This window comes from Ovis aries, chromosome 3, assembly GCF_016772045.2.
Source record: "Ovis aries strain OAR_USU_Benz2616 breed Rambouillet chromosome 3, ARS-UI_Ramb_v3.0, whole genome shotgun sequence".
Taxonomy (NCBI): Eukaryota; Metazoa; Chordata; class Mammalia; order Artiodactyla; family Bovidae; genus Ovis; species Ovis aries.
Window position 1 is genome coordinate 34259853 of NC_056056.1, and position 19595 is coordinate 34279447.

Sequence of the window (19595 nt, forward strand, 5' to 3'; positions counted from 1 at the left end):
CTGAAAACATTAAGGAGATACCAGTACAGCAGTCCTTTGATATCCTTGTGGTGGCCACCCAGTCCTTTGAGGAATGAAAGCCAGTCCTTGTTTTACAAGTCTAATCTTTACAGAATCAGAGGTGTGGCTCCAGAAAAAATTCCAAGTCCACCAATCTTTGTACCACTCCCTAAACCTCCCTTATTTATCTAGGAGGCAAGTAAAAACTTCTGGCCTTTAGGGAACAAAAGTTCCTCCAAGGAGGAATTTACCTTGTCTCCTCTTTTTGCTTGTATTTCTGAGTATTTATATGAGCACTTAATTTCCTTTAAGTCAATAACATAGATCTCTTTGTGTATGCTCTTTGCAACCCATGGACTGTAGCCCACCAGGCTCCTCTGTCCATGGAATTTTCCAGGCAAGAATACTGCAGCAGCTTGCCATTTCCTACTCCAGGGGATCTTCCTGACCCAGGGGTCGAACCCAAGTCTCCTGCATTGGCCGGTGGATTCTGTACCACTGAGCCACCTGGGAAGCCCCCTATCTAGGCCATCTTTTTAAAAATGCAGATTTCAGAACTATGATTTATTGAAAGAAAAAACAAAAAGGGGATAGGTAATTTGGAACTTGACTTGTCAAGTTCAGTTCAGTTCAGTCGCTCAGTCGTGTCTGACTCTTTGCGACCCCATGAATTGCAGCACGCCAGGCCTCCCTGTCCATCACCAACTCCCGGAGTTCACTCAGACTCACATCCATCGAGTCAGTGATGCCATCCAGCCATCTCATCCTAGGTCGTCCCCTTCTCCTCCTGCCCCCAATCCCTCCCAGCATCAAAGTCTTTTCCAATGAGTCAACTCTTCACATGAGGTGGCCAAAGTACTGAAGTTTCAGCTTTAGCATCATTCCTTCCAAAGAAATCCCAGGGCTGATCTCCTTCAGAATGGACTGGTTGGATCTCCTTACAGTCCAAGGGACTCTCAGAGTCTTCTCCAACACCACAGTTCAAAAGCATCAATTCTTCGGCGCTCAGCCTTCTTCACAGTCCAACTCTCACATCCATACATGACCACTGGAAAACCATAGTCTTGACTAGACGGACCTTAGCTGGCAAAGTAATGTCTGTGCTTTTGAATATACTCTCTAGGTTGGTCATAACTTTTCTTCCAAGGAGTAAGCGTCTTTTAATTTCATGGCTGCAGTCACCATCTGCAGTGATTTTGGAGCCCAGAAAAATAAAGCCTGACACTGCTTCCACTGTTTCTCCATCTATTTCCCATGAAGTGATGGGACCGGATGCCATGATCTTCATTTTCTGAATGTTGAGCTTTAAGCCAGCTTTTTAGCTTTCCACTTTCACTTGCATCAAGAGGCTTTTTAGCTCCTCTGCACTTTCTGCCTTAAGGGTGGTGTTATCTGCATATCTAAGGTTATTGATATTTCTCCCGGCAATCTTGATTCCAGCTTGTGTTTCTTCCAGTCCAGCGTTTCTCATGATGTAGCCTGCATATAAGTTAAATAAGCAGGGTGACAATATACAGCCTTGACGTACTCCTTTCCCGATTTGGAACAAGTCTGTTGTTCCATGTCCAGATCTAACTGTTGCTTCCTGACCTGCATACAGGTTTCTCAAGAGGCAGGTCAGGTGGTCTGGTATTCCCATCTCTTTCAGAATTTTCCACAGTTTATTGTGATCCACACAGTCAAAAGCTTTGGCATAGTCAATAAAGCAGAAATAGATGTTTTTCTGGAACTCTCTTGCTTTTTCCATGATCCAGCGGATGCTGGCAATTTGATCTCTGGTTCCTCTGCCTTTTCTAAAACCAGCTTGAACATCAGGAAGTTCACGGTTCACGTATTGCTGAAGCCTGGCTTGGAGAATTTTGAGCATTACTTTACTAGCATGTGAGATGAGTGCAATTGTGTGGTAGTTTGAGTATTCTTTTGCATTGCCTTTCTTTGGGATTGGAATGAAAACTGACCTTTTCCAGTCCTGTGGCCACTGCTGAGTTTTCCAAATTTGCTGGCATATTGAGTGCAGCACTTTCACAGCATCATCTTTCAGGATTTGAAATAGCTCAACTGGAATTCCATCAGCTCCACTACCTTTGTTCATAGTGATGCTTCCTAAGGCCCACTTGACTTCACATTCCAGGATGTCTGGCTCTAGGTGAGTGATCACATCATGATTATCTGGATCGTGAAGATCTTTTTTGTACTGTTCTTCCGTGTATTCTTGCCACCTCTTCTTAATATCTTCTGCTTCTGTTAGTCCATACCATTTCTGTCCTTTATCGAGCCCATCTTTGCGTGAAATGTTCCCTTGGTATCTCTAATTTTCTTGAAGAGATCTCTAGTCTTTCCCATTCTGTTTTTTTCCTCTATTTCTTTGCATTGATCACTGAAGAAGGCTTTCTTATCTCTCCTTGCTATTCTTTGGAGCTCTGCATTCAGGTGCTTATATCTTTCTTTATGGAGTAGCCATCATGGTCAACAAAAGAGTTCAAAATGCAGTATCTGGATGCAATCTCAAAAACAACAGAATGATCTCTGTTCTTCTCCAAGGCAAATCATTCAATGTCATAGTTATCCAAGCCTTTGCCCCAACCAGTAATGCTGAAGAAGCTGAAGTTGAACGGTTCTATGAAGACCTACAAGACCTTTTAGAACTAACACCCCCAAGAGATGTCCTTTTCATTATAGGGAACTGGAATGCCAAAGTAGGAAGTCAAGAAACACCTGGAGTAACAGGCAAATTTGGCCTTGGAATGCGGAATGAAGCAGGGCAAAGACTAATAGAGTTTTGCCAAGAAAATGCACTGGTCATAGCAAACACCCTCTTCCAACAACACAAGAGAAGACTCTGCACATGGACATCACCAGATGGTCAACACTGAAACCAGATTGATCATATTCTATGCAGCCAAAGATGGAGAAGCTCTATACAGTCCACAAAAACAAGACCAGGAGTTGACTGTGGCTCAGATCATGAACTCCTTATTGCCAAATTCAGACTTAAATTGAAGAAAGTAGGGAAAACTGCTAGACCTAAATCAAATTCCTTATGATTGTACAGTGGAAGTGAGAAATAGATTTAAGGGCCTAGATCTGATAGATAGAGTGCCTGATGAACTATGGAATGAGGTTTGTGACATTGTAGAGGAGACAGGGATGAAGACCATCCCCATGGAAAAGAAATGCAAAAAAGCAAAATGGCTGTCTGAGGAGGCCTTACAAATAGCTGTGACTTGTCAAGGGCTAATACAAATCTTAAACGTCGTCTCCATAAATACTAGTAAAAAGGATTTAGTCATTGAAACAGATGACCTTCATTTGTTCCATCAGGCAGACCCAGTTTGAATTGCATTTCTTTTGTAACATCTGGATATTATATTGTCATATCTGAATCACAGCTGAAATTTTGAAATGTGGGGTCTCTGTCTGTTTTTGTGTTTGTATGCATCTATATGTGTGTGTGTGGCAGATGTGTGACGTTGTCAAAACTGGTTTGTAAAAGAGCTCTACATAATTGACTTAAAGGAAATGCAGTTCAGTTCAGTTCAGTCGCTCAGTCGTGTCCGACTCTTTGCGACCCCATGAATCGCAGCACGCCAGGCTCCCTGTTCATCACCAACTCCCGGAGTTCACTCAGACTCACGTCCATCGAGTCAGTGATGCCATCCAGCCATCTCACCCTCTGTCATCCTCTTCTCCTCCTGCCCCCAATCCCTCCCAGCATCAGAGTCTTTTCCAATGAGTCAACTCTTCCCATGAGTTGACCAAAGTACTGGAGTTTCAGCTTTAGCATCATTCCTTCCAAAGAAATCCCAGGGCTGATCTCCTTCAGAATGGACTGGTTGGATCTCCTTACAGTCCAAGGGACTCTCAAGAGTCTTCTCCAACACCACAGTTCAAAAGCATCAATTCTTCGGCGCTCAGCCTTCTTCACAGTCCAACTCTCACATCCATACATGACCGCAGGAAAAACCATAGTCTTGACTAGACGGACCTTAGCCGACAAAGTAATGTCTGTGCTTTTGAATATGCTATCTAGGTTGGTCATAACTTTTCTTCCAAGGAGTAAGCGTCTTTTAATTTCATGGCTGCAGTCACCGACAGAGGAATGGATAAAGATGTAGTACATATATGCAATGGAATACAGCCCAGTCGTACAGAAGGATGGAATGCCATTGCAGCAATGTGGAGAGACCTAGAGATTGTCATGCTGAGTGAAATAAGTCAGACAGAGAGAGGGAAATATCACTTACATGCAGAATCTAAAAAGAAATGATACAAATGAACTTATTTACAAAATACAGACTCACAGACTTATTTGAGAATGAATTTATGATTGCTACGGTGATGGGAGGGGGAGGGTCAAGGATGAAAGAAAGGATACTTAGGGAGTTTAAAATCAACATACACACTGCTATATTTAAAATGAATAACCAACGAAGACCTACTGTACAACACAGGGAACTCTGTTCAATGTTACATGGCAGCCTGGATGAGAGGGGAGTTTGAGGGAGAATGGATACATGTATATGCATGGCTGAAGTCTCTCTGCTGCACACTCGAAACTGTCACAACATTGTTAACCAGCTATATACGTCAATATAAAATGAAAAGTTCATTTTTTAAAAAAGAGGAAGAATAGTAAGAAATAGGAACTCTCATACATTTCTGGTAGGAATGTAAAATTTGCAGCCACCTTGGGAAACAGTCTGGTAATCATTTAAAAGATTACACACAGAATTAGCATATTACTCAGCAATTCCACTCCTAGGTGTACAATCAAGAGAAATGGAAATACTTACCCACATAAAAGTTTGCATGTGGATATTGATTGCAACATTATTCATAGCTTCCAAAAAGAGGAAACAATGCCAATATTTACCAACTGATGAATGAATAAGCAAAATGTGGTATAATCACACAATGAAAATATTAACGTTCATGCTCAGTAGCTTTGTAGTGTTTGACTCTTTGCAACCCCGTGGACGATAGCTTGCCAGGCTCCTCCATTTATAGGACTTTCCCGGCAAGAATACTGGAGTGGGTTGCCATTACCTCCTCCACAATGAAATATTATTTGACAATAAAAAACAGTGAAGTACTGACAGATGCTATAATGTGGATGAATCTTAAAAACATGGTAAGTGAAAGAAGGCAGTTACAAAGGGCCACATATTTGTTGATTCCATTGATGTGAAATGTTTAGAACAGGCAAATCCATAGAGTCAGAAAATAGACCCCACCCCCACAGTGTCACTGGCGACCTCTAGGGAGCACCCCTCCCTGTCCCAGCCAGGGTGTGTTAGCAAAGGAAAGTTTGCCCTCCCGGGGTGTCCACAGGGGCTCTGACATCTGACAACACGGTGATTGTATGTAATTACAATCAGTATCAAGTACAACTGACAAATACAGGTTTTTGAAAAAAAAAAAAAAACCAGAGCTAATAACTGGTAACTATACAACCCCACCAGCAGGAGCTAGGTTACTAGCTCTGAAATTTTAATGAATTTCCGTCACTGTTTAGTATGTTTTGTAGAGTAAATAGAGGGTATTTCTCAGTCACTGAGGTAGTTAAGTAAACTACTTAGGATTACCAGTGCACTTCTGTTTGGAAATATTGTAAGTTAAATAGGCTCTTTGCATCTAACCCGGCCTGCCAATTTGAAGTTATAGCGTTTACCCAAAGACAGAGCAGAGCCCACTGTAAGCACCATCAACACTTTGGATATCAAGAACCTCTTGTGGACAACTCAGATAGTGATGGCTTCCTGGAACTGCCTGTCAGAATCAAACAACAGAAATTCACAAAGGAGACTGCATGGAAAGCCACTCGAATCTGGTACTTACATCACCATGCAAAAGACTTTTCTATGCTATTGTCATCCAAAACAATCAAATTAATCTATAAATTCATTGCAACCCCAGTCAAATCCTAACAGGACTTTTAAATTGGAATTTAAGAATTCTGATTCTCTTCCGAAAGATAAAGTATTAAATGACAGTCAAAAAAATCTGAAAAAGATTATTGCATGGGAATTTGAAATATAAATATAAAATTTTTATATTTATATTTATTTTATATTTATATAAATATAAATATTTGCAACATAAATATAAAAATACATAAAGCTGGGGCTTCCCTGGTGGCCCAGTGGTAAAGAATCTGCCTGCCAATGCTGGAGACATGGGTTTGATCTCTGGTCTGGGAAGATCCCAGGTGCCATAGAGCAACTAAGCCCACATGTCACAACTACCGAAGCCGACACACCCTAGAGAAGCCACCACAATGAGAAGCCTGCACACCACAACTAGAGGAAAGCCCGAGCAGCAACAAAGTCCCAGCACAGCCAAAAATAAAAAAATAAAATTATATTTTTAATATATAAATCTATATTAATATTTTAGAAATAGATTTAGCAATATAAAACCAAAGGATTAAAAATAGATCAATGGAATAGAATAAAATGCAGAAACAGATCCATATGGAACTAACAATACAGGCAATGTTTAAAATCTATGAAGGAAGGGTGGCTTTTTTTCAATAAATCATATGACATAATTGGCTATCCACTGAAGGAAAAATAATTTTAGATTGAACCTCCTGGCCCATCACATCAAGCACAGATGGTCCAAGTAGTTAAACATTTGTGGTGGAGGTGGGGGCGAGGTAAAGTATTTTAAACTATATTTTTAATAATATTGGGGTGGAGAAAGCCTTCCTAAGCAAAATACAAAACCCAGAAACCATAAAAAGCTGCAAGATTTGTCCTTATAAAATATAAAACTTCTATTAAAAGAAATGCTATAATAAAAGTTGGAAGAAATGAGAAAAATGTAGGAGAAAAAAATTATTGCATTGAATGAATATCCAGAAAATATACAGAATTCTGACAACAATAATTTAAACCAACAGAGGACATGACCAGGAATTTCATAGAAAAATACAAATGAAAGAAGAAAAAGAAAGAGGAGGAAGAAAAGAAGCTCAAACTCAACAGCAACCAACAAAAGCAAATTAAATGAGATGTATTTGCCCATCAGATTATTCAAGATTTAAAAGCTTACTTAAAGCCGTTTTTTGCTATGTAATGCTCAAGTTGCAGTAAGCTTCTAAATGGTTTATAATTTCCAGTAAGATTTGTATTTAATGCAGCTGTTATTTAGAAGTATTTTTAAACTTCCAGATGTACAGGTTTTTAAAAAAATATTTTAGTATTGGTAATGCATGAATTGTTCAAAAGCAAAATGTGTAAAAGGTGCCAAAAGATGAAAGAAAAGGCTCCCCTTCCAGCCCAGTCTCCTTATCATTCCAGCCCTTCTTACAGCCTTCATCGTTGTTAGTTGCCTCCATACCTTTCCAGCAATAGTCTGTGTGTCTATCAACAGAAGCATTAAGACAAGTATTAATGTATTCTTTTCCTTCTCATTTATCCTACAAAAGGTGGCATATTATGTATTATGTATTATTCTGCATCTCGCTTTTCTTCTTTTTCTTTCTTCTTAAGAATATATTGAAAATGAGAGCTATGTCTATGACTATCACACATCAGAGTTTTTAATTACTGAGAAATATACCTAGAGCATATAAGATATATTGCAATGTTTAGAGTGAATCTTTAAGATATTCCCACACAGTGAGGAACTAGAATACAGCTGGTATCTGCAAAGCCACTCCCTGATCACATCATCCACCCATTTCCCTCTAGGTAGCCACTCTCCTGGCTTTGGGGATTAATCATTTCCTTGTTTTCTTTATGATTTTACCACCTTTGTATGGGTCCATAAACAATGGAACTTATTTTTATTCTGCTTTGAACTTTGACAAATGAAAACACAGGATTTTCTTCTGTGACTTTCCTTTTTTTTTTAAATTCAACACTAGCTTATTAATGTATGTGGCTGTGGTTAATTTTTTGTCGTTGCTGTAAAGCATTCCTGTATGAATGTAACACTAGTTTTTATGAACTTTTAGCCTTCAGTTTGAGGTTACTGTGTTGCTATGAAAGTTCTTTTTTGTTTCCTGTTTTAGAGCAACAATTCTCAAAGTGTGGTCCGTGAACCTCTAGGGGTCCCAGGGACCTTATCGAGGAGTCACTGAAGTTAAAGCTATATTCTCCTATGATACTACTAAGATGTAATGTGCCTTTTCATCTTATTTATAGCTTCCTTTGCTGTGCAAAAGCTTTTAAGTTTAATTAGTTCCCATTTGTTTATTTTTGCTTTTATTTCTATTACTCTAGGAGGTGGGTCAAAGAGGATCTTGCTGTGGTTTATGTCAAAGAGTGTTCTGCCTAGGTTTTCTTCTAAGAGTTTTATATTGTCTGGCCTTACATTTAGGTCTTTAATCCATTTTGAGTTTATTTTTGTGTGTGGTGTTAGGAAGTGTTCTAATTTCATTCTTTCAAATGTAGCTGTCCAGATTTCAAAGCACCACTTATTGAAGACGCAGTCTTTTCTCCATTGTATATTCTCGTCTCCTTTATCAGAGAAAAACTTAAAAGCTTTCGCTCAGCAAAGGAAACTATAAACAAGATGAAAAGACAACCTTCAGAATGGGAGAAAATAATTTCAAATGAAGCAACTGACGAAGGATTAATCTCCAAAATATACAAGCAGTTCATGAAGCTCAATATCAGAAAAACAAACAACCCAATCAAAAAATGCTTGGAAGATCTAAATAGATATTCCTCCAAAGAAGACATATAGATGGTCAACAAACATATGAAAAGATGCTCAACATTGCTCATTATTACAGAAATGCAAATTGAAACTACAATAAAGTATCACCTCATACCAGTCAGAATGGTCATCATCAAAAAATCTACAAATAATAAATGCTGGAGAAGATGTGGAGAAAAGGGAACCCTCTTGCACTGTTGGCGGGAATGTAAACTTATACAGCCACTATGGCAATTCCTTAAAAAACTAGAAATAAAACTACCATATGACCCAGCAATCCACTACTGGGCTTGTACCTGAGAAAACCATAATTCAAAAAGACATATGTACCCCAATGTTCATAGCAGCACAATTAACAATAGCTAGAACATGGAAGCACCCTAGATGTCTATCAACAGATGAATGGATAAAGAAATTGGGGTACATGTATACAATGAAATATTACTCAGCCATAAAAAGGAATGCATTTGGGCCAGTTGTAGTGAAGTGGATGAACCTAGAGCTTGTTATACAAAGTGAAGTAAGTAAAAAGAGAAAAACAAATACATTAACGTATATATATGGAACCTATAAAAATGATACTGATGAGCCTATTCGCAGGGCAGGAATAGAGAGGCAGACATAGAGAACAGGCTTGTAGACACAGTAGGGGAAGGAGAAAGTGATCTGAATTGAGAGAGTAGCACTGACATATATATGCCACCATGTGTAAAAGGGATAGCTAGCAGGAAGCATGGAGAAGGCAATGGCACCCCACTCCAGTACTCTTGCCTGGAAAATCCCGTGAACGGAGGAGCCTAGTAGGCTGCAGTCCACGGGGTCTCGAAGAGTCGGACATGACTGAGCGACTTCACTTTCACTTTCCACTTTCATGCATTGGAGAAGGGAATGGCAACCCATTTCAGTGTTCTTGCTTGGAGAATCCCAGGGACAGGGGGAGCCTGGTGGGCTGCCGTCTATGGGGTCGCACAGAGTCGGACACGACTGAAGCGACTTAGCAGCAGTACCAGCAGCAGCAGGAAGCAGCTGTATAGCAGAGGGAGCTCACCTTGGTGCTTCATGGTGACCTAGAAGGGTAGGATGGGAGGGGTAGGAGGGAGGCTCAAGACAGAGGAGATTAGTTATACCTATAGCTGATTCACATTGTTATATAGCAGAAACCAACACAACATTGTAAAGCAATTATCCTGCAATTAAAATTTTTGTGAAGATTTTTTTTTAATTGAAAAAAAAAGAAAAGATGTAATGTGCCCTTTCCACTCTGTGGACATTCACATTTATGACGCAAAAGCAGTAATGAGTAAAACTGTAGCCGTCTTCAGTTGTGTCTGACTCTTTCCAACGGCATGGACTGCAGCATGCCAGGCCTCGCTGTCCAGCCTGGGAGTTGGTACTCCCAGAGTTCATTCAAATTCATGTCTATTGAGTCAGTGATGCCCTCCAACCATCTCATCCTCTGTCGTCCCCTTCTCCTCCAGCCTTCAATGTTTCCCAGCATCAGGTCTTTACAAGAGCCAGTTCTTTACATCAGGTGGCTAAAGTATTGGAGTTTCAGCTTCATCAGTCCTTCCAATGAATATTCAGGACTGATTTCCTTCAGGATGGACTGGTTGGATCTCCTTGGAGTCCAAGGGATTCTCAAGAGTCTTCTCCAACACCACAGTTCAAAAGCATCAATTCTTTGGTGCTCAGCTTTCTTTATAGTCCAACTCTCACATCCACATATGGTTATTGGAAAAACCATAGCTTTGACTAGACAGACCATTGTTGGCAAAGTAATGGCTCTGCTTTTTAATATGCTGTCTAGGTTGGTCATAACTTTTCTTCCAAGGAGCAAGACTCTTTTAATTTCATGGCCGCAATCACCAACTGCAGTGATTTTGGAGCCCCCAAAATAAAGTCTGACACTGTTTCCACTGTTTCCCCATCTATTTGCCATGAAGTGACGGGACCAGATGCCACGATCTTAGTTTTCTGAATGTTGAGTTTTAAGCCAACTTTTTCACTCTTCTCTTTCACTTTTATCAAGAGGCTTTTTAGTTCCTCTTCACTTTCTGCCAGAAGGGTGGTGTCATCTGCATATCTGAGGTTATTGATATTTCTCCTGGCAATCTTGATTCCTGCTTGTGCTTCATCCAGTCGAGCGTTTCTCATGATGTATTCTGCATAGAAGTTAAATAAGCAGGGTGACAATATACAGCCTTGACGTACTCCTTTCCCGATTTGGAACCAGTCTGTTGTTCCATGTCCAGTTCTAACTGTTGCTTCTTGACCTGCATACAGATTTCTCAGAAGGCAGGTTAGGTGGTCTGGTATTCCCATCTCTTTCAGAATTTTCCACAGTTTATTGTGATCCACACAGTCAAAGGCTTTGGCATAGTCAATAAAGCAGAAGTAGATGTTTTTCTGGAACTCTCTTGCTTTTTCCATGATCTAACAGATGTTGGCAAGTTGGAAGTTCACGGTTCACGTATTGCTGAAGCCTGGCTTGGAGAATTTTGAGCATTACTTTACTAGCATGTGAGATGAGTGCAATTGTGTGGTAGTTTGAGTATTCTTTCGCATTGCCTTTCTTTGGGATTGGAATGAAAACTGACCTTTTCCAGTCCTGTGGCCACTGCTGAGTTTTCCAGATTTGCTGGCATGTTGAGTGCAGCACTTTCATAGCATCATCTTTCAGGATTTGAAATAGCTCAACTGGAATTTCATCATGTCCACTACCTTTATTCATAGTGATACTTCCTAAGGCCCACTTGACTTCACATTCCAGGATGTCTGGCTCTAGGTAAGTGATCACACCATCATGATTATCTTGGTCATGAAGATATTTTTTGTACAGTCCTTCTGTGTATTCTTGCCGCCTCTTCTTAATATCTTCTGCTTCCATTAGGTCCATACCATTTCTGTCTTTTATTGTGCCCATCTTTGCATGAATGTTTCCCTTGGTAGCTCTCAATTTCTTGAAGAGACTCTAGTCTTTCCCTTTCTATTGTTTTCCTTTATTTCTTTGCATTGATCACTGAGCAAGGCTTTCTTATCTCTCCCTGCTCTTCCTTGGAACTGTACATTCAAATGGGTATATCTTTCCTTTTTTCCTTTGCTTTTTGCTTCTCTTCTTTCCATAGCTGTTTGTAAGGCCTCCTCAGACAACCATTTTGCCATTTTGTATTTCTTTTTCTTGGGGATGGTCTTGATCACTGTCTCCTGTACAGTGTCTCGAATCTCCGTCCATAGTTCTTCAGACACTCTGTCTATCAGATCTAATCCCTTGAATCTATTTGTCATTTCCACTGTATAATCAATCGTAAGGGATTTGATTTAGGTCAAACCTGAATGGCCTAGTGATTTTCCCTGCTGCTGCTGCTGCTGCTGCTAAGTCACTTCAGTCGTGTCCGACTCTGTGCGACACCACAGACGGCAGCCCACCAGGCTCCCCCATCCCTGTGATTCTCCAGGCAAGAACACTGGAGTGGGGTGCCATTGCCTTCTCCAGTGATTTTCCCTACTTTCTTCAATTTAAGTCTGAATTTGGTAATAAGGAGTTTATGATCTGAGCCACAGTCAGCTCCCCGTCTTGTTTTTGCTGATTGTATAGAGCTTCTCCACCTTTGACTGCAAAGAATATAACCAATCTGATTTCAGTGTTGACCATCTGGTGATGTCCACGTGTAGAGTCTTCACTTGTGCTATTGGAAGAAGGTGTTTGCTATGACCAGTGCATTCTCTTGGCAAAACTCTGTTAGCCTTTGCCCTGCTTCACTCTGTACTCCAAGGCCAAATTTGCCTGTTACTCCAGGTATTTCTTGACTTCCTACTATTGCATTCCAGTCCCCTATAATGAAAAGGACATCTTTTTTGGGTGTTAGTTCTAGAAGGTCTTATAGCCATCTTTTCCGGTAGTCATGTGTGGATGTGAGAGTTGGACTATAAAGAAAGATGAGCACCAAAGAGTTGATGCTTTTGAACTGTGGTGTTGGAGAAGACTCTTGAGAGTCCCTTGGACTGTAAGGAGATCCAACCAGTCCATCCTAAAGGAAATCAGTCCTGAGTGTTCATTGGAAGCACTGATGTTGAAGCTAAAACTCCAATACTTTGGCCACCTGATGCAAAGAGCTGACTCATTTGAGAAGACCCTGATGCTGGGAAAGATTGAAGGCGGGAGGACAAGGGGACGACAGAGGATGAGATGGTTGGATGGCATCACTGACTCAATGGAGATGAGTTTGAGTGATGGACAGGGAGGCCTGGCATGCTGTAGTCCATGGGGTCATGAAGAGTCGGACATGACTGAGTGGCTAAACTGAACTGAACTGATAGCCGCCTTAGCACAAATCAAATCAATGTTCCCAACTGTACCTGGAGTTTTTTTGCCAATCTGGTGAGTATGCAAATGTATCTTGTTTTGGCTTATCTTTTTTCTTTTCTTTTTTTTTTTTTTTTGCCATTTTGCTTGTGAGATCTTTGTTCCCCAACCATGGATTGCTGCTGCTGCTGCTGCTAAGTCGCTTCAGTCGTGTCCGACTCTGTGCGACCCCATAGATGGCAGCCCATCAGGCTCCCCCGTCCCTGGGATTCTCCAGTCAAGAACACTGGAGTGGGTTGCCATTTCCTTCTCCAAACCATGGATTGAGACCCCCTGAAATGGAAGCTCAGAGTCCTAACCACTGGATCGCCACAGATTTCCCTATTTCGGCTTTAATTGGCAGATCCCTGGTTACTAATAAGGCTGAATTCCTTATGGAATTTGGATTTCCATTCTTGTAAAATGTCAACTTAAATTATTTCCCCCATTTTTAATCGGATGATTTGTCTTTCTCATATCGACTCTTAGAGGTTCTTTAAGTTCTTTAAGTGGCTTCCCTGGTGGATCAGTGGTGAAGAACCTGCATGACAATTCAGGTAGATACAGGAGACAAGGGTTTGATCCCTGGATCAAAAAGATTCCTTGGTGAAGGAAATGGCAACCCACTCCAGCATTCTTGCCTGGGAAATCCCATGGACAGAGGAGCCTGGTGTCAACTACAAATTAGCATTTACCAAGAGCATTGCCAATCACTGAACAACAAATGCGTTTGCCACCTGCCTCTATGAGCTTGAGCTCCATGCTGCTATAGCAGTTGACTTTCAACACCCTGAGGGAGTTCAGGGTGGAGAGAGGCACTCTGTGCTCCAGAGAATCTGGTGGGACAGGTCTTTAGATAGTTGGATGTTTTTAGGAACAGATTTTATGATCTCCATCCTTGCATCTCCTCATATCTAGAGAAGCACTAAATCCCTTCATGGTGACATCAGATCCTCATGATTAACAAAAAAACCTTTTGAAAAATGAGTGCTTCATGGTACTGAACTCCCCCTTCACCAAAACCTTGTATATTGACTTTCCCCCACTGACACTTTGCAGCAGTCTCTCAGAGCTATCTGAGATGCTGCCTCCCAGGCTGCAGTTCTCATTTTGCCCCAAATAAAACTTAACTCACAACTCTCAAGTTGTACATGTTCTTTTAGTTGACACTGGCAAGCTACACTCCATGGGGTCACAAAAGAGTTGGATTCAACTCAGTGACTAAACCGCAGCATGTATCACAAATAGATTTTCTCTACTTTTTGTATGTTGTCTTTTTCACTCTTTTAATGGTATCTTTTATTGGAAAGACACGGTGGCTCAGAGGTTAAACCATCTGCCTGGAATGTGGGAGACCCGGGTTTGATCCCTGGGTCGGGAAGATCCGCTGGAGAAGGAAATGGCAACCCACTCCAGTACTCTTGCCTGGAGAATCCCATGGAGGGAGGAGCCTGGTAGGCTACAGTCCATGGGGTCGCAAAGAGTTGGACACGACTGAGCGACTTTACTTACTACTATAGAAAAGAAAGGCAAAAAAGCAAAATGGCTGAATGAGGAGGCCTTACAAATAGCTGTGAAAAGAAGAGAAGTGAAAAGCAAAGGAGAAAAGGAAAGATATAAGCATCTGAATGCAGAGTTTCAAAGAATAGCAAGGAGAGATAAGAAAGCCTTCCTCAGTGATCAATGCAAAGAAATAGAGGAAAAGAACAGAATGGGAAAGACTAGAGATCTCTGCAAGAAAATCAGAGATACCAAGGGAACATTTCACGCAAAGATGGGCTCGATAAAGGACAGAAATGGTATGGACCTAACAGAAGCAGAAGATATTAAGAAGAGGTGGCAAGAATACACGGAAGAACTGTACAAAAAAGATCTTCATGACCAAGATAATCATGATGGTATGATCACTCACCTAGAGCCAGACATCCTGGAATGTGAAGTCAAGTGGGCCTTAGAGAGCATCACTATGAACAAAGGTAGTGGAGCTGATGGAATTCCAGTTGAGCTATTTCAAATCCTGAAAGATGATGCTGTGAAAGTGCTGCACTCAACATGCCAGCAAATCTGGAAAACACAGCAGTGGCCACAGGACTGGAAAAGATCAGTTTTCATTCCAATCCCAAAGAAAGGCAATGCAAAAGAATGCTCGAACTACCACACAATTGCATTCAACTCACACACTAGTAAAGTAACGCTCAAAATTCTCCAAGCCAGGCTTCAGCAATACGTGAACTGTGAACTTCCAGATGTTCAAGCTGGTTTTAGAAAAGGCAGAGGAACCAGAGATCAAATTGCCAACGTCTGTTAGATCATGGAAAAAGCAAGAGCGTTCCAGAAAAACATCTACATCTGCTTTATTGACTATGCCAAAGCCTTTGACTGTGTGGATCACAATAAACTGTGGAAAATTCTTCAAGAGATGGGAATACAGACCTCCTGACCTGCCTCTTGAGAAACTTGTATGCAGGTCAGGAAGCAACAGTTAGAACTGGACATGGAACAACAGACTGGTTCCAAATAGGAAAAGGAGTACGTCAAGGCTGTATATTGTCACCCTGCTTATTTAACTTCTATGCAGAGTACATCATGAGAAACGCTGGGCTGAATGAAGCACAAGCTGGAATCTAGATTGCCGGGAGAAATATCAATAACCTCAGATATGCAGATGACACCACCCTTATGGCAGAAAGTGAAGAGGAACTAAAAAGCCTCTTGATGAAAGTGAAAGAGGAGAGTGAAAAAGTTGGCTTAAAACTCAACATTCAGAAAACTAAGATCATGGCATCTGGTCCCATCACTTCGTGGGAAATAGATGGGGAAACAGTGGAAACAGTGTCAGACTTTATTTTGGGGGCTCCAAAATCACTGCAGTTGGTGATTGCAGCCATGAAATTGAAGGACGCTTACTCCTTGGAAGAAAAGTCATGACCAACCTTGACAGCATATTAAAAATCAGAGACATTATTTTGCCAAAAAGGTCCGTCTAGTCAAGGCTATGGTTTTTTGAGTGGTCATGTATGGATGTGAGAGTTAAACTGTGAAGAAAGCTGAGCGGTGAAGAATTGATGCTTTTGAACTGTGGTGTTGGAGAAGACTCTTGAGAGTCCCTTGGACTGCAAGGAGATCCAACCAGTCCATCCTAAAGGAGATCAGTCCTGGGTGTTCATTGGAAGGACTGATGCTGAAGCTGAAACTCCAATACTTTGGCCACCTCATACAGAGTTGACTCATGGGAAAGGCCCTGATGCTGGGAGGTATTGGGGGCAGGAGGAGAAGGGGACGACAGAGGATGAGATGGCTGGATGGCCTCACCGACTCCATGGACATGAGTTTGGGTAAACTCCAGGAGTTGGTGATGGACAGGGAGGCCTGGCATGCTTCGATTCATGGGGCCACAAAGAGTCAGACACGACTGAGTGACTTAACTGAACTGACTTTACTGGAAAGAGAGAATTTCAGAAAAAACATCTACTTCTGCTTAATTGACTATGCCAAAGCTTTTGACTGTGTGGATCACAATAAACTGTGGAAAATTCTTCAAGAGATGGGAATACCAGACTACCTGACCTGCCTCCTGAGAATCTGTGCAGGTCAAGAAGCAACAATTAGAACTGGACATGGAACAACAGACTGGTTCCAAATTGGGAAAGGAGTATGTGTCAAGGCTGTATATTGTCACCCTGCTTATTTAACTTATATGCAGAGTACATCATGAGAAACGCTGGACTGGATGAAGCACATGCTGGAATCAAGATTGCCAGGAGAAATATCAATAACCCCAAATATGCAGATGACACCACACTATGGCAGCAAGCAAAGAAGAACTAAAGAGCCTCTTGATGAAAGTAAAAGAAGAGAGTGAAAAAGTTGGCTTAAAACTCAACATTCAGAAAACTCAGATCATGGCATCTGATCCCGTCACTTCATGCAAATAGATGGGGAAACAATGGAAACAGTGACAGACTTTATATTTGGGGCTCCAAAATCACTGCAGATGGTGACTGCAGCCATGAAATTAAAAGACTCTTGTTCCTTGGAAGAAAAGTTATGACACCTAGACAGCGTATTAAAAATCAGAGACATTACTTTGCCAACAAAGGTCCATCTAGTCAAAGCTATGGTCTTTCCAGTGGTCATGGGTGGATATGGGAGTTGGACTATAAAGAAAGCTGAATGCCAAAGAATTAATGCTTTTGAACTGTGGTGTTGGAGAAGACTCTTGTGAGTCCCTTGGACTGCAAGGAGATCCAACCAGTCCATCCTAAAGGAAATCAGTCCTGAATATTCATTGGAAGGACTGATGCTGAAGGTGAAACTCCGATACTTTGGCCACCTGATGCAAAGAAATCAATGTTGTGAAAAGACCCTGATGCTGGGAAAGATTGAAGGCGGGAGGAGAAGGGGACAGCAGAGGATGAGATAGTTGGAGGGCATCACCGACTCAATGGACATGAGTTATTGTAAACTCTGGGAGTTGATGATGGACAGGAAGGCCTGGAGTGCTGCAGTCCATGGGGTGGCAAAGAGTCTAACAAGACTGAGCAACTGAACTGAACTGAGCTTTATTGGAAGGAAGTTTTTAAGTTTAATGCTGAGAGAGTCAATTCCTAGGCAGGTTGAAAAGAAGTCCGGGGTCCCCAAGGAGGAAAAAGGGATCCAGGGTTCTCAAGGAGGAGATAGGAGACTGGAATTCTCAAGGAGGATGAAAGGACAAATGTCATGGTTTTTTTTTTTTTTTCTCTACATTCCTTATCTTAGGCACATAAAACATTTTTTTCTTTAAGTGGGGAACTGATGATTACACAATGAACGACTCAGTTTAAACGCTGTACTAAGGATTATATGACAACAATGTATCCTGCTTGAGGACTGTTTCTCCTTCCTGAAAACCTTCTGGCTAACCCTGTTATCTTTAAATGTAAATTATGGGAGTGGGTCTAGTAACATCTTTACAACTTTGAGACATTCTTTTGATTTACTGTAATGATAATTTAAAAAGTATGTAACTTCCTTGCTAACACTAGCAAGGGGGGCACTCTGCATCCCCCTTCTGATGTCTATGTCAGAAGTTTTCTCTATCCCTTTTCATACCTGAATAAAACTGTGCTACACAAAAGCTCTTGAGTGATCAATCCTGTTCCCTGGTCTGGAAGCTAAATCTGCTTTGGAGATCAAAAATTCAACACCTTCGACAGTAAGCAATCAATATGATCAAATTAATCACTGTTTTCTTTTGTTTTGAGCTTTTGTGTGCCTGCTGACTACAATATTAATTCAAGGATAAAATGAAGTTGTAATAGCAGGCATGCTTATCTTGTTCCTGATCTCAAAGAGAGAGCTTTCAACATTTCATCACTAAATTTTTTTTCCTTTTTCCCTTTTTTGTAAATTAATTTATTTGTTTTAATTGGAGGCTAATTACTTTACAATATTGTAGTGATTTTTGCCATACGTTGACATGAATCAGCCATGGGTATACATGTGTCCCCCATCCTGAACCCCCCTCCTACCTCCCTCCCAATCCCATCCCTCAGGGTCATCCCAGTGCACCAGCCCTGAGAACCCTGTCTCATGCATCAAATCTGGACTGGCGATCTATTTCACATATGGTAATATACATGTTTCAATGCTGTTCTCTCAAGTCATCCCACCCTCACCTTCTCCCACAGAGTCCAAAAGTCTGTTCTTTACATCTGTGTCTCTTTTGCTCTCTTGCATATAGGGTCACCGTTACCATCTTTCTAAATTCCATATATACGCATTAATATACTGTATTGGTATTTTTCTTTCTGACTTACTTCACTCTATATAATAGGCTCCAGTTTCATCCACCTCATTAGAACTGATTCAAATTCATTCTTTTTAATAGCTGAGTAATATTCCATTGTGTATATGTACCACAGCTTTCTTATCCTGTTTCCCTTTTTCTTAAAAAAATGATTATAGTTAAAAGAATGAATTGAATTATTTTATCTTTAACTTTGATTATCCTTTTTAACATTTTGTTGTAGTATTTTTTTTCATGTGCTGTGTCGCTCAGTCATCTTCAACTCTTTGTGACCCCACGGACTGTAGCCCACAGGCTCCTCTGTCCATGGGAGTTCTCCAGGCAAGAATAGTGGAGTGGGTTGCCATGCCCTCCTCCAGGGGATCTTCTCAACCCAGGGATCGAACCCAGGTCTCCCACAATGCAGGCAGATTCTTTACCATCTGAGCTACCAGGGAAGCCTCCCAACCCCTACTTTTTTTTTCCATGAAAGAAAGTGAAAGTGAAGTCGCTCAGTCATGTCCGACTCTTTGTGACCCATGGACTGTAGCCCACCAAGCTCCTCCATCCATGGGATTCTCCAGGCAAGAATACTGGAGTGGGTTGCCATTTCCTTCTCCAGGGGATCTTCCCGACCCAGGGATTGAACCCAGGTCTCCCACATTGCAAGCAGACGCTTTAACCTCTGCGCCACCAGGAAAGCCCCTTAATCAGGTTGGGGAAGTCCTTCGAGTACTAAATTTTCTCCTATATGAAGGTTGACCTTATAAACACCTTTCCTGTATCTTGTGAGATTTTTGCTTTAATCTGTTAATG

The 19595-nt window shown here is 41.2% G+C and overlaps 1 long non-coding RNA gene across 4 annotated transcripts in view; it reads right to left on the reverse strand.

The window, feature by feature from the left end:
- LOC121819017 (uncharacterized) overlaps window positions 1-19245 on the reverse strand; it is a 44258-nt gene extending 25013 nt beyond the window's left edge. For 2 of the 4 annotated variants that reach the window (XR_006059136.2, XR_009599782.1), the window contains exons 1-2: window positions 14925-19245; window positions 9436-9737 (exon numbers count right to left, since the gene is read on the reverse strand). This is a non-coding gene — a long non-coding RNA (uncharacterized LOC121819017). Of the gene's footprint in view, window positions 1-9435; window positions 9772-14924 lie in introns of all 4 variants that reach the window. The other 2 variants (XR_009599784.1, XR_009599783.1) reach the window with 2 other exon arrangements.
- Between the last annotated feature and the right edge of the window lie 350 nt (window positions 19246-19595).